Genomic DNA, 16,635 nt, shown 5'->3' with positions numbered 1-16,635 from the left:
TTTGTTTGATGAGTCTGGCTAAAGGATTATCAATTTTGTTGATCATTTCAAAGAACCAGCTCCTGGTTTTATTGGTCTGTTCTATTGGTTTTTGTTTGTTTGATTTTAGTTCCAGTATCATTTATTTCTGCTCTAATCATTATTATTTACTTCCCTCTGCTGGTTTTCTTGCTCTTTTAGATATAAAGTTAAGAGGTTTATTTGCTTCTTGCTTCTTGAAGTAGACCTATAGTGCTATATATTTCCCTCTTGGGAAATGCTTTGGTGCATCCCAAAGATTTTGGGTCATTGTTTTCTTTCTTTTCTTTTCTTTTCTTTTCTTTTCTTTTCTTTTCTTTCTTCTTTCTTTCTTTCTTTCTTTCTTTCTTTCTTTCTTTCTTTCTTTCTTTCTTTCTTTCTTTTGTTTCCATATACTTTTTGATTTCTTCTTTGGTTTCTTGGTTGACCCACTTATTGTTTAGTAGTGTGTGATTTAACCTGCATGTATTTATGGTCTTTCTAGATTTTTTCTTGTGGTTGATTTCTAGGTTCATAGTGTTGTAGTTAGAAAAGATGCATGGGATAACTTAGATGTTTTTGAATTTGTTGAGACTTATTTTGTGGCCTAATATGTGACCTATTCTGGAGAACATTCAATGTGCACTTGCCAAAAATGTGTATTCTACTGTTTTAGGATAGAATGTTGGGAATATATCTGTTAAATCCATCTGGTTCAATGTGTCATTCAAAGCCACTGTTGTCTTGTTGACTTTCTATTTGGACTATCTGTACATTGATGTAAGTGGGGTGTTAAATTGCTCTACTATTCTTGTATTATTATCAATTAGTTCCTTTATGCTTGTCATTAACTGTTTTATGTATTTAGGTGCTCTCATGTTGGGTGCATAAATATTTACAATTGTTATATCTTCTTGTGGGATTGTAACCTTTATCATTATATAGAGTGCTTCTTTGTCTTGTTACAGTCTCTGTTTTAATGTCTGTTTTGTTTCTGTAAGTATTGTTGCTCTGGTTTTCTTTTCACATCCATTTGCATGATAAATATCTCTCCAACCCCTCACTTTCAGTCTGCAGGTGTCTTCATGTCTGAAATGAATCTCTTTAGGAGCATATAGGTGGATCTTGTTTTTTACCCATTCCATCTCCCTATGTCTTTTGATTGCAGCATTTACTCTATTTATTTTCAGGGTAATTATTGATGTGTATTTATTGCAATTTTGTTACTTGTTTTATGATTATGAATGTAGTTCTCTGTTCCGTTCTTCCTTTACCTCTCTCACAATAAGTTGGCTTTTTAGTGATATATTTAGATTCCTTTCCGTTTATTTTTTGCATTTATTACTGGTTTGTGATTTCTGGTTATCATTAGGTTTTGTGTACCATCTTCTGCATATAGTGTCTATATTAAGTTGATGATCACTTAAATTTGAACCTATTCTTTACTCCTCTTCCCCCCGACCCCTGCATTTTGGGTATATGATGTCATACTTTAAATCTTTTTATTTTGTGATCCCCTTGATTATTTTCTACAGATACACTTATTTTTACTGCTTTTGTGCTTCTTACTTTTCTTATTCCTACTTAGAGTCTTTCCACTCAAAATGTCCCCCTTTAACATTTTTTGTAGGGATGGTTTAGTGGTCATGAATTCCTTTAACTTTTGTATGTCTGGGAAGCACTTTTTCTCTCCCATCTATTTTAATTTTTTTTTAACATTTATTTATTTTTGAGAGACAGAGAGACTGAGCATGAGTGGGAGAGGGGCAGAGAGAGAGGGAGACACAGTATCTGAAGCAGGCTCTAGGCTCCTGATGTGGGGCTCAAACTCACAAACCATGAGGTAATGACCTGGGCTGAAGTCAGACACTTAACTGACTGAGTCACCCAGGTGCCCCTCTCCATCTATTCTTTAAAAAAATTTAAGTTTATTTATTTATTTTTGAGAGAGAGAGACAGAGAGAGTGAGCAGGAGAGGGACAGAGAGAGAGGGAGAGAGAGAATCCCAAGCAAGCTCCACAATGTCAGTCTGGAGCCCCATGTGAGGCTCAAATTCACAAACTGTGAGATCTTGACCTGAGCTAAAAAAAAGAGTTAGACACTTAGTCCACTGAACCAGCCAGGTGCCCTCCTCTCCATCTATTCTTAATGATAGCCTGCTGGGTAGAGTATTCTTGTCTACAGATTTTTTTTTTCCTTTCAGCGCTTTGAATATGTCATGCCATTCCCTTGTAGCCTACAAGGTTTCTGCTGAAAAATCAGCTAGTAACCTTATGGGGTTTCCTTGGTATAGAACTGCTTTCATTTTTCTTGCTGCTTTTAAAAATGTCTTTTTATCACTCCTTTTGCCATTTTAATCACTGTGTGTCCTGGTGTGGACCTCCTTGGGTTGATTTTGTTGGGGGAATCTCTGTACTTTCTGAATCTGAATTTTCACTTCCTTTCCCAGATTCAGGAAGTTTTCAGCTGTGTTTTATTCAAATAAATTCTCTGTTCCCTTTTCTCTCTCTTCTCCTGGGACTCCTATAATGCAAACGTTATTATGCTTGATGGAGTTACTGAGTTCCCTAAGTCAACTCTCATTTTGCACAATTTATTTTTTCTCACCTGCTCAGCTTGATTACTTTCCATTACCCTGTCCTCCAAGTCACCAGTTCATTCCTCTGCTTCCTCTCTGGTATTTATTTCATCTAGTGTATTTTTAATTTCATTTATTGTGTTATTCATCTCTGATTGGCTCTTTTTTATCTCTTTGTTAGGGGTCTCACTGATGTCCTCCACTCTTTTCTGAAGTCCAATGAGTATCTTTATAATCATTTTAAATTCTCTATCAGGCATGTTACTTATATCCATTTCACTTAGGTCTCTTGCTGTGGTTTTGTTCTGTTCTTCATTTGGGACATATTCCTCTGTCTTCTCATTTTGTGTACCTCTCTGTATGTGTTTCTCTGTGTTAAGAAAGTCAGCTATGTCTTCTGCTCTTGAAAGTAGTGGCGTTATGAAGAGGTCTTATAGTGCTCTGCAGTGCAGAGTTCCCTGTTTATTGGAACCTGGCACTTCCTTTTGACAATTTCATAATGAGTATATTGATTCTGTTAATGTGTCCTCATAGGCTTTCTTCATTTTTCATTTTTTTTCCCCTCCGATTGGATAATTTTTAGTAACCTGTCTTCAAGTTCACTAATTTTTTCTTCTGCTTGATTGAATCTGTAATTGAAGCTCTATTTTGAGTTTTTCAGTTAAGTTGTTGCATTTTTCAGCCCCAGAATTTGTTTGGTTCTTTTTTATGATTTCTATATCTTTGTTGAACTTCTGATTTTGTTATTATTTTCTTGATTTAATTTATTTTTCTCTCTATGTTGTCTTGAAGCTCAGTGACCAACTTTAAGACAATTATTTTGAATTCTTTGTGAAGTAACTTATAGATAAGCATTTCTTTGCAGTTATTGGAACTTCATTTTTTTCTTTAGTGTTGTCATATTTTCTTGATAATTTTTATGTTCCTCTAAGCTTTGCATTGCTGATTTAACATTTGAAAAGCATTCACCTCTTCCAGTCTTTGCTGACTGACTTCAGGAGGGAAAAACCTTCACCCATCAGCCTATATAGAGATTCTAGAGGTCTCTCAACCTTTTCTATGGATGTGCCTACTTCGTTCCTCTTGTCCTTTTTTGAGGGGGAAGTCACAGGCTTGTATGCCTGTTCTCAGTCCCACAAAGCTAAGCTGGATGCCAAAAGACTTCCATTTATTTTTCTTAGGGCAGTGCCCTGAGATATTTAAGGTTGAATGCTTCCCAATCCAGTAGAATCAAATTGCATGCTTATGTCCATGTACTCCTGTGGATGCTTACAAGCTCTATCTGCAGAGCAGCAAGGGGTTCTGGCTATAGGGGAGATGTGTGGAGTGCTGGGGGCAAGCAATAACTAACTGTTGGGGTTCACAGTTAAGACATCCTAGGGGTTCATGGATGGAGCTCTTTGTGGTGACTATGAGCTGTTAGTACAATCTGTAACTGAGATCCACACATTGGTTCTTTCCCCTGAGTCTAGCTATCCCCAGACTATTCTTCTGTGTTGATCCTCCATGTGTATTGGGTGAGGTGAGATAGAAATGGGCCTTTTTGGAAATGTCCTGTAAGGCTGGAGAAGTCACATGCTCACTTCATTTTTACTTTCCCCTGTGGGAAAAATCAGCCTGAAGGGGTCTCTCTTGGGAGAGAGCTGTGCTATCTTGGTGAAGGGGTGATGTGAGTTAAATAAAACTGTTCTTAACTTCCTCAGTGTCTCTATTCTCAGATTTTTTGCTATATTCAGTTGCTGGAACCTCTCACTGAACTCCAGGGCTTCTGTAAATGTTTTCTTATCTGTGGGTGGTTGTTAAAATCAGTGTTCCTGTGGGGTTTGAGGGCTGGAACCTATTATTCAGCCATGTTGCTGATATCACTGAATATTCATTGTTGAATGAATAAAGTTTATATTTAACTTTTGGTAGTTTCTCTCACCCTTATTGATTTAATTATTCTTTTGAATACATAAAACATTAATATGGTTCAAAATATCAAGACTATACTAAAATATTTAGAAAATTGTCACCTCTTCATCTTTTTTATCTTGTTCTGACCCCCATTCCCAATACACACTAGTAACCAATGTTATTAATTTTCACTTTTCCTTCCTTTTGTTGCCTTTTGAAAAACAAGTATATTTACTTTCCTCATCTTTCTTACTCAAGGCCACACATTTTTTTTTTACTTCATTTATTTTGTATGCTATATACTCTTTCCCCACCCCCAATAGCACAGAAAATCTTTTTCTATATTTCATAGAGACCTTTTTTATTCTTTTTTTTACATTATGTTGATTTACCATTTATTCAATAGTCTCCTGTATTTAAGCATTTAGGATATTCCCATATTTCATAATTATAGATAAAGCCACAGTGAATAACTTTTTATATATGTAGTTTGATAATGTTAGAAGTGTATTTTCAGGGCAGTTTCCTAGAAGTGTTATTGTCATGTTAAAGTATAAATGCATATGTAGTTTTCTTGGATACTGTTAAACTTCCCTTCCCACATTGTACCATTCTGCATTCCCAGAAGTAATGTATTAGAGTGTCCATTTCTCTATAGCCTCACCAACAGAATATGTTGTTAAGCTTTTGGTTTTTTTCCCATTCTGACATGTGAGAAATATTCAGTGTAGTTATATATAAAAATGCAGTCAAACATCTTTTCATGTATCTATGATCCATTTTTTAATAATTGTTTTGGTCAGTTGTCTGTGTATTTTGCTCATTTTTCTATAAGGTTTATGGGTCTTCCCCTTGACTTTAAGAATTCTATTTAAAAGGGGCATCTGAGTGGCTCTGAACAGGTCAGCATCTGAACAGGTCAGGTCATGATCTCACAGTTTGTGAGTATCAGCCCCGCTGTGGGCTTTCTGCTGTCAGCTTAGAGCCTGCTTTAGCTCCTCTGTCTCTTTCTGTCTATCTGTCCCTCCCCTACTTGCATGGGAGTATGCATGCTCTCTCTCTCTCTCAAAAATAAACATTAAAAATAATTCTATTCATTAGGAAAAAAAATCTATTTATTATGGGAACTAAATATTTTCATTTTATATATTGTAAATATTTTCCTTATTTTCATTTGTCTTTTCATTTTGCTTATGGTATTTTCTTAAATGTGTATGTATTAAAATCTATCAATATTTCTTTAATATGATCTGAATTTTAAGCCATAGTTAGAATGCTTTTTTCTACCAGCTCCCTTCTAGTATATTTATAATTCCATTTTTTTTTTACATTAGATCTCTGATCCATTGGGGTTTATTTTTGTATATGATGTGAGATATTCTATCTTATCTTTTAAATATATATTTTGTAGTACCAAAATAACTTATTAAAAATATAATTACACTAATAATTTGAGATGTTACCTCTATTATATTGTAAATATCCATATGTATTTGAGTCTATTTCTGGACTTTCTATTCTATTCTTATGTAACTATTCATGCCCGAGTGTCATCCTGTTTTATTTATAGTATTGTCAAAAGTTCACAAATAACGGAAGTAAAATCAATGAAACATTAAAGTAGTCATTAGAAAAAGTTTATTGTGCACAAACCAGAAAGACAGTTTGCAAACCGGGAGCACTCAAACCAAAATACGGAATGAGGCTCAGTAGTATATTTCTATAAAGCAGCTTAAATAGCTGGAAGGCAATGCTGATTTATTCTTCACAGTGATTGGTTATATTAGAATTTTCTTAGATGATAGAGAATAGGTTAATGGTCACCTCCTATCGATTTAAGAAAACAGTGAATATTTTGCTTATGATTTTCAGATTCATAAGCAAGAAATGACCCAGGTCAAGTTAGTCTTGCAAAATAAGCTGAATTAGTGTTTTTTTGTATGACTAAACTGGTTTTATCTTCTCAAGGAATTTTTAATGCTGGTCTCTTTTTAATTTTAACAGTATATTTAATATCTTCCATGTCTTTTCCCCCAATAGTTCTTTTTTTCTATTGTTTTTGTAGTTATTTTTGCATGTTATTTAAAAAATATGAGCTTTTGTACAAATTTGTCTAGTTTCACAAAAATGGTTATTTTTATTAGTATTACTTTACATTTGTGAATTAAGACCACCTTGAGTTTTAAATTACTGTTAAATACTTACTACTTAGCATGTTGCCAGACTCACAACAGACATTTAACAAATATGTGTTGGAAGGAGGGCACTTGTGATGGGCACTGGTGTTGTATGTAAATGATGAATCACTAAATTCTACTCCTGAAACCAATTTTACACTATATGTTAACTAACTAGAATTTAAGTAAAAACTTGAAACAAACAAGCACAAATATATGTTGGATGGACAAATGGATGAATAAACTAATACTTTTATGGTTTACATGTTTTATAACTTGACTCAAAGAGGCATAATTTTGAGTATGTTTTATTTTAGTTACAAGGTAAAAACTACCTTCTTGTGATAAAAGAAATAATTACAATATTTTGAAAAGGTTTTTATTTATTTATTTTTTTAACGTTTATTTGTTTTTGAGAGACAGAGACAGAGTGCGAGTGGGGGAGGGGCAGAGAGAGAGGGAGACACAGAATCTGAAGCAAGCTGAAGGCTCCGAGCTGTCACACAGAGCCTGATGCTGGGCTTGAACCCATGAACTGTGAGATCATGACCTGAGCTGAAGTTGGGTCAACTGACTGAGCCACCCAGGTGCTCCTTTTATTCATGTATTTTTAATTCCAGTATAGTTAACATACAGTGTTATATGGGTTTCAAATGTGCAGTATAGTGATTCAATAATTCTATACATTATTTAGTGCTCATCAAGATAAATGTACTCTTTATCCTCTTCACCTATTTACCCTCTTTCCTCACCCAACTCTCCTCTGGCAACCACCAGTTCTGTATATGTATTTGAGTCTTTTTTGTTTCCTTTTTTATTTGTTCATTTGTTTCTTAAATTCCACATATGAGTGAAATCATATGGTATTTGTCTTTCCCTGACTGATGTATTTCATATAGCATTCTGCCTTCTAGATCCATTCACATTGTTGCAAGTGGCAAGATTTTACTCTTATTTATGGCTGGATTACCATATGACACAGTAATTTGACTGCTGGTTGTTTACCCAAAGAAGATGAAAACACTAATTCAAAAAGATATATGCACCCCTATATTTACTGCAACATTATTTACAATAGCCAAGATGTGGAAGCTACCTAAGTTGTCCATCAATAGATAAATAGATAAAGAAGATATGGTATATATGTACAAACAATAACAGCATTAACAAGCATATTTTTCTGTCTTAATAAAAAGGTCCTTATGAAGAATTATTAAGAAACAAACACCAACTGGCTCCTGTGGCAACATTGAATGTATTTTAAAAAGCACCCTTTCCTCAAAAACTTTACTATCATTTGATGGAAAATTATCCTAATACCCTGATTTTTTTTTTAAAACGACATTGCTTTATTATTTAAATAAATATACAAATATATGATTTCTGTCATGTGACTAGTTCCCCTTTGGGTCATGGAGTGTAGAACACTCAGAGGTGTACAGGACTGTCTTGTGTAATAGTGTTTAAAACAGATTTGAAGTGGGATAATGACATGAGCAATAATAGTGTCATTTCCACCTGAAGATGATATGCCTAAACACTAGCAATAGGTATATTGTTCTGTGATTTTTTTTCCTTAGTCCTTTCCATCAGCTTATCTATACCGTTTTATGACATAATCCCTGTATCCTTTCAAGGGAAGGTTTACTTACGCCTTCTTCCATGTGTACCCACAAGTACACAATTCCTTTAATTTTAAGAAATCCCAATAGACTTTTCAATCTCTTTGTGCCTCTTTCACTGCTGAAATGCAGCTGCCTCAGCTATGTAAGACAGCAGCCAATTGGCACAAAACAAGAAGTACAACAGTTGGCAGAAAGGAAATTTTGTTAATGACACCAATAATGTGAGTCAATTTTCCTCTTAAAAATTGCATGATTAAATCTTTGATGGAGCAATGGCAAACTTTTCTTTTAGTCATCTCTTCACATACATGTTAGTCTTTCTTACATTTGATTTTTCAATATCAATAATATTTCTTTTTTGAAAAGAAGAGAGTAGAGGAAACCACTCACCAACAAAAGGTAAAAGCTGTAAACATAGTTTGCCAAACTTTTTTGTTTGTTTATGAAAATACACTATTGTCATCTGCAGTGCTAGGTGATCAATTAAGGATTTCCCTGGACTTATGGGAAGTTTTCCTCACCTACTCATGATTGTGGGCAAAGTTAAAAGTATAGGGTTTGAGACCCGATGACTGGTATAGCTACTGGAGCATGTTTCATTCTTGCATCATAAACTCCATGGAAAGAGTTAAGGAATTATAGTATAGGCTGCACACTGATACATTGTTTGGAGAAGCTCCCATGAGCTTTCATCAGGCACCTAACTCAGCTAGAGATAGTCTTGCATAGTGGTTAGGGGCAAAGAGTTTGTCTCCAGATAGACCTGGTTCATGTCCTGTCTCTGCTGAAATCTTTTAACAAGTTGATAAACTAACTCTTCTAAATGTTAACTTTGTCATGAGTAAATCTGGAATGTGGATATGATATAACAATACACTTGTGTTGCAAGCACTAGAGTAGGGAATGCTTAGTCTTCTGCTAGCTGTTATATTCATTAAGTAGGTAGGACAGCTGTTTACAAATGTGAACTAGTCAAACAAAGTACAGAAAGTTAATGGAACCATACATTTGTTCTAAGTCTATATGTCACTTCAATTACACAGAGGAAATGAGAGTCTAAAATTTAATATTCAGTTACTTAATTGTCTGTAGACAGTGGTCACCACAGATTTTCAAGTTTTCATAGGTGAGTTATTCTGGTGCCTTCCAAAAAAAGAGTATTGATCCTGTTGTAAAAAAGTCTTATAGGATGTTTGTAGGAAAGAAAAAAGTATTGACCAACTTAAGAGGTGTTAAGAGTCAATAAAAATTATGGCAGAAATATCCACTGCTGATTAAACCATTTTCCCTGGAGACAGCAATATTCAATAGAAATTGCTGTGGTAATATAAGTGTTCTATTTCTATGCTGTGCAATATGCTAGCCACTAGCCATGTGTGGCTACTAAGCACTTTATATGTACCTAGTTTAATAGAGGAACTAAATGTTTAGTATTGTATAATGTTAGTTATTTTAAATAGCCAAGGGTAGCTAGTGGCTATTGTATTGGAGAGTATAACTTTATGGTGTCCAGTCCACAATTGAAGGTATAAATTATTCTAAAAGGAAAGCATCCCTTCATTTAACAAATTTTAAAAAGATCAAAGGTATGGGGGCACCTGAGTGGTTTAGTTGGTTAAGTGTTTGACTTTTGATTTTGGGTCAGGTCATGATCTCACGGTTAGTGAGCTCAAGTCCTGCGTTGGGCTCCTCACTGACAGCATGGATCCGGCTTGGGATTCTTTCTCTTTCCCTCTCTCTCTACCCCTCCCCTGCTTGCACACACATACACTCTAAATAAATAAACTTAAAAAAAAGTTTGAAAGATCAATGCTATGCAGTGTACCAAAGGTGGTTTTCTCCTACGTAATGTTTGTGTATATCTGTAGCATAATTCTTGAGACACGGTTTGCCAGCGTTGGATAAGTATAGTTCTATAAATTTGTTTTTTGGATGCACTATAGTTCAACAGGACTGAACACTCACCTGACTAGGGCAGCTTGGCTGTGAAACCTTCATTCCCCCTCCCCCCAAGAGCTGTTACAAACCCTGGAAAAAAATTGTGGACCATCTGTAGCTGCAGATGGGGATTTGTGGACGGTGTACAAGTTGCAGTCATAGAATCAGAAGAGATGCCCAAAATATGTCATCCAAACTGACCAGTCAGGATGGTGAGCAGAACATTATCTTGTTCAGATACTTGGTCTCACAAACCTACCATGGTGAATGGGCCCTTCATGGGGTGACAGGCTCGTTCTCTTTCCCCATTCTCTGATAATACTACTGCTTTAACTTTCAACAGTCTGGACTCAGAGATTCAGGGACAGTTTCACTGCGTGGCCATTTGAAATACTACAAAATATATTGCTAATGTCATTTTTTACCATTTTATTTTTGCTGCACAAAATATGTGGTGAGCAAGTAATCTTTTGACTTGTTTGAAGCAATAAGCACTGTGGGAAATGGCTGTACTGACTTGATCATGTTGGTGGAGTAAGTTTATTTTTTTTATCCATCATCTTTGAGGTTTTCTTGTGTGGAGCACCTAATATATATCACTTGCCATGTCAAGATTAAAATCACATTGAAGTTAATAGATTAAACTGTTTGAATTTGCTGAGAAGGCCACAGTTAAATAGGTAGTTGTAAGCTTCAGAACATGAGGGCCATTTAAAGAAACTCAATTTATTTGTGAGGCCAGCATCCCCTTTCTCTGAGGCCAGCAGCCCCTTTCTCTCAGACCGAGAATTTTATACTTCTCTAAGATGCCTTTGTTTGGATTTGTTTATCACATTTGTATAAGATGCATTGCAGGGATGTTGAACATGGGCCAGTTTGAGCCCATGAATCTAGTAGAATGAGCCCAACAGAGAATACCAATGTGGAATTAAATAAACCAGAGCACCACTGGCCTAGGTTTTTATCTGAGAAGGCTGGGCTAAGGAGACTCGGAAGGAGCATTTTAACTTGGAGAAAGATGTGGAATGTTTTATGGTTCAGCAGGAAGTGGTTGGCAAAAGCTAGCCAATTTCTGGAATACCTGGTACTTGGTTAAGGACAGTTGTCAGAGAACACAGAGTTTGTTGTGTGGCCAAGCAGTGATTGTTGGGCAATTTGGATCTTATCAGGAGGGCTGGAGAGGAACAGTTAGGGGGTAAGCCTGTGTGCAAGAGGATGGGGAGGAGCAGTGGCAGGTTACAAGGATGTGCAAGGGCCACTGTGGAAAATCCACAGTCCTTCAGTGTCTCTCACAGCACGTTATGCAATTAAATAGTTAAATGGTGCTTTCTTTCAAGGAAGCAAAATTAGGCTAACATGAAACCCATAGTTCTGTGGGTTTTTGCGGATTGAAGAAATCCATATTCTGAAGTGGGATCTGAACCAAGCATTCTGGGGGCACAGTGGTTGTAGCCATGCTTGGTGGGAGTACTTACTCCCCACGCCTGTCTCCAGGGAGAAGCTTGATTAGAGAATCCCTACTGGCCCTTCTCTGTCCTTGGAGAAGGAGAAAAGTCTGTCCTGACAGGTGAGTTGAGAGGAGAGGCAAACAGCAGGACCCAGTCCTTCCTAGGCCTGCATAGAGGGTGCAGTCCAGTCAGCTCACCTCATTTGGCAGTGAACTTGGCAGCACAGCTCTGCCCTGTGCTGGTCCAGGTGCCTGTGCCCAGGTGTGTGAGTCTCATTCATGGGAGTGTCAGCCAGCTTTGTGGTTGCAAAGCTCACCCATATTCTCCAGCCCAACTTTACCCAGTAATACAATTGACATTTTGATCTCCATCTGTCTGAATTATGCATCTACTTCTTTATTAGTTCCAAACTCAGGATGGAGAATAGGACAATTTAATTATTGACCTGCCAAACCCCAACAGGTCTAGGAATTATTAGGATAAATCTTAAGTAATACAGTACTACTTGAATAATACTACTAGTATGTGAAGAAAAATATATTGGCATCATCTGGGCTACTTTCCGAATTAATTTCCAACTAAATAACAACAACAACTATAATTAAATAGTTAATATGTGCCAGGTAATGTCCTAAGCATTTTTTTTTTTTGGTGGAGAATGTGGGTAGCCTAAGCACTTCATGTATGTTTTCTCAGTTCTTACATTAAGTCTATAAAGTATATATAATTAATCCCATTTTTTTTTCAGGTGAAAAGACAGGTTTAGAGAGATTGGGTAGCTTGCTCAAGGTTGCACTGCTCTAAGTGGTTATTAATGCCATATAGTTTCTCATACTCTTGAACTCTGCATTTGTCTCCGTGCTCTGGACTCACCCATGCTCTCAGTGTTTCCTGGTGACTCACACAAATGGCCACTCTAGGGGTGGCCTTGAAACTGCCTTTACCTTCCTCCTTATTCTCTTGCACTTGCTTTTTTCTTTCTCTGGTTCAGACTCAGATAGATGCCTATGACCTCACTGTGTTTCAGTGAGCCTCTGAACTCTGTCTCTTTTTATACCTTGGTTTTCTCGTGTAGTATTTTACTTTGATCATATGCTTGGCTCTGTGGTCCAACTTACCTTGGTTATAAACATCAGCTACAATTTTAGCTCTGTAGAACTTTGTCTCTCTTCCTACAAGAGGAATATGATTCAGAGGGGTTGAAGGAGGGGTAAACTCTTATATATGCAGTGTTCAAAATAGCTGTGTGTTCCTGTGGTCAGAAAATAATTCTTCCTCTGTATCTGCTTTAGTACAAAGCAATGCCTTTTTGCCTTTTGGAGAAAAATACCCAGCAAATGATCATGTATTGCTGTTAGTACCCAGGCAGTAGTAGCCAAAGTGATGCTGAGATGCCTGGGCTCAGAATCAGGTGCTGGGAGACTGTGGAGGACACCAGGAACCCTGATAAGAGTGGAAGCAGGTAAAACACTGTTGGTGAGTCCCCTGGAGAAATCAGTTCCACATGGTAAATGTGAGGACAAAGCTCAAGAAAATGTGACATCAAAGCCATCAGAAGTACATGAAGAAGAAAATTCTGGGGTCCTTTTGAAATCCAAGGCCCACCTCTCTCACCATGGGGTCCACCAGCCATCTCCCAAGTACCAGGACTCATGTTAATTTTAATCCATTTTGTTCATCTGGGCAACCAATGAATATTTATTGGATCTTTATTATGTGCACAGTACTTGCAGGGAGTCGATTTACTAGTGAAAAAATATTATGTTTATTATTTATTTATTTTGAGAGACAGAGAGAGTGAGCAGGGGAGGGGCAGAGATAGAAAGAGAGAGAGAGAGAGAGAGAGAGAGAGAGGAAGAGAGAGAGAGAGAGAGAGAGAGGAGAATTCCAAGCAGGCTCCACACCATCATTGCAGAGCCTGATGTGGGGGTTAAACTCATGAACCAGGAGATTATGACCTGAGCTGAAATCAAGAGTCAGATGTTCAACGACTGAGCCACCCAGGCACCCCACTAGTGAACAAATTTTAGATGCTAGTGAGGGAAATAGAGATTAGTAGTCAGAATACAGTGCAGGAAACCCTTTCATAGGGCCCTTCAGGAGTGCCAAGGAGGGAGGGGCATCTACCCAACTGTCCTGGAGAGGTCAAGGAAAGCTTCCTGTAGGCAGTGCTGTCTAGTCTTTGAATTTCAGGATGAGTAGGGGTCAACAAAGTTTGGGGAAAGGATGTTGAGTGTTCTGGGTAGAGGGCTTGAGAGCCCAAGGGTAAGGAAGAGCATGCACACTGAAATTACCCAAAGACGTTCAATACAGCTCAGTCATAGAATGTGATATGAGGACCATCAGGCATTGACTCTGGAGAGGACAGCCTGAGTCAGATTGGCCATGACTTACAGCTTATGGTAAGGACCCTGGAAGCCACCAAAGGATTTTGAGCAGGACAGTGACCTGGTCAGGAGTTTGGTTTAGAGAGGAGGATCCAGCGGCCAAGCTGCTCTGCTTATAGCAAAGCCCCATTCTCAAGTGGTCACATGTAGTGCCTGGAACATGGGACATTTGTCCAGACTGCTACTTAGTAACAAGTGTCCGGGCCTCAAAAATCAGGGTCACTTCAGATGGTAGGGACACTTGTGAGCATAGCATAACCTGTAGAGAAGTTGAATCACTGTGTTGTACACCTGAAACTAATGTAACATTGTGTGTCAACTGTACTCAATAAAACATTTTGAAAAAAAAATTAAAACTCAGTGTTTTGTTTATTGACTGATTGAGGTATAATTGATATATAACTGTCAGTGTTTCTTTTCAGTCTTTAGGTTTCAAAATCCCAAGTTGTCTAGAATTCTCAATCAGACTCTCCCATTCTGGATATTATGATTCTGAATCATGTGAACAAATACAAAACACCCTAAGCCAATCCTTATCCCCTAACAGAAAACAAAGAAACAAAAAAACCCTTTCAATTTAAAAAGGTATTCAGGAAATAATTTTTAATTCTTATATTTAAGTTAAAAATCTAAAAACTTTGATTTAAAGTCTACTGAATAAACAGTTTAGGAATTGAATGGCTTTTTAAAATAAGCTTTGGTTTAAGATAATATTTAGAACTTTAATTCATGTTCTTCAAGTAGCAATTCACATAAAGCTTTACTAAAGCAATCTGGCTACAAACTGTAAAAACACTTTTTAAGCAAATTCCAAAAGATTTATTTTTTGTCAGTATGATTTCAAATATGCAAAAAGAAAAAAATAGTTATAGTTATTTGCTTTTGTTTAATAAAAGATTCTTTGTGCCTGAATAGTCTATGGATTATTTTTTTAAATGTTATATTCTTTTTTTCAATCTGAATTCCCTGGATGAGAGTTCTTGCTTGTTCAAGGTTTTTGTGTTGAACCACAAGTATTTGTTTGTATACATATGAATCTCTGTGTGTTTAAATATCATACACAAATAGATGCAAAGCATAAATATACTTGAGGGCCATAGTTGAGAATTGATAAAACCACACACTGAAAAGAGGAGGAATGTTTGATCTTTCCTCTCTGTTTCCTCTCCTCTTGCCCCTACATTTCTCTCTCTACCTCCTGCTCTTTCTCCCCACACTTCTCACCCTTACCACTGGTCCTGCCCTGCCCAATAAAGCTTCTGCACCTTCCTGCTTGTAATTTGTCGCTAATCAGCTGTCACTGTCATAGCCATGATGAGAGGTTCATCTCTGGCTGAGGGTAATGGCCTTAAAAGTCACAGAGTCAATGTCAATGGGATCGCTCCAATTCAATCACTGAGCTGAATGAGGGATGGCACCTGCTGACATTAGCACTCATTTTGAGCTCAAGCATCTGGGCCCCAGTAAATAACCATCAGTGGGTGGGTCTGGGGGACAGGTCATTAGCCCCACGAAAAATAAATATCGCTTCCCTTGATGGCTGCGAGTAATTTAGCTCAGACGAGGAAATTTCACCCTAGATTAAGTATGATGAGCCAATATCAGTCAGAGGAGGCCAAACAGTGAGAGCTTGATGAGATAGAGGGAAATTTATATTCAGCTGGCTGCATGTGAGATGAGCTCAAAGAAACGACTTACCCTTCCGGCCCATCTTCATGTGCACACTCAGTGATGGGCTTATCTCATTGTTTGCCTTTTGTTTAATTTGGGTGGGGGGGGACTGGTGTTTGAAGTGGAGATTGGAGGCCAGAGTAGGGTGAAGAAGAACAGGGTTCAAATTTTTCTCCACTTTGCTTTTGTGATTTTGTCCTCTAACATGTAATGTCACAGCTTAGCCCTTGTGCCAGCACTTGGCTAGTGGAAGGGCTTTGCCATGCCTGCCGGCTTTCACATGCAGACCTCCCCTCCTGAGAGAGCAGACCCAGCTTTAATTGTTTTGGAGGCCCTGGAGGCTCCTTTCCAACATTAGTAAATGGGTTGGAGAGGGAGGTAAGGTAGTGCTGGATCCTTCCTTTTTGATCCTTGGGCAGGAAGAGCCACCACCCTCGATTCACAAGAACATCTTTTTATTTGTCCTACTGATGTGATCCATCAAATCCAGAAGGGTTATTAATAGAAGGTCTTTATTAGAAGCAGTTTAGCTCACTTTAGAATCATATTTTATATCTGTAGGGACCTGCCCTCGGTCCACCCTCTCCCTCATTGAACTAGATATATCTCAAAGCTGGGTGGATCAGGTTCCCAAGCAGTTTTTTACAATAGTAACTGGGGACAATATTATTTCTTTTGCCACTGCCTTTGATAACAGACCTTGGAAGGGGTTCCAATAGGCATATACCAGCCACTAAAACATTTTCTAAGTCCTATGCTCACCGGATAATCAGCCAAAAATTCTACAGTATTTTTAAAAAGCAAGATTTTGTGATCTGACTTGTAGATCTGGATTTTGTTCTTATAATTCTGGAAACAATTTCATTACAGAGAAATTGGCCATAGCAGCATGGAGACCTAGGGGATGGTAAAATGTAT

Source organism: Prionailurus bengalensis, chromosome B1, assembly GCF_016509475.1.
Source record: "Prionailurus bengalensis isolate Pbe53 chromosome B1, Fcat_Pben_1.1_paternal_pri, whole genome shotgun sequence".
Classification (NCBI taxonomy): Eukaryota; Metazoa; Chordata; class Mammalia; order Carnivora; family Felidae; genus Prionailurus; species Prionailurus bengalensis.
Note: the sequence above shows the minus strand (reverse complement) of the source record.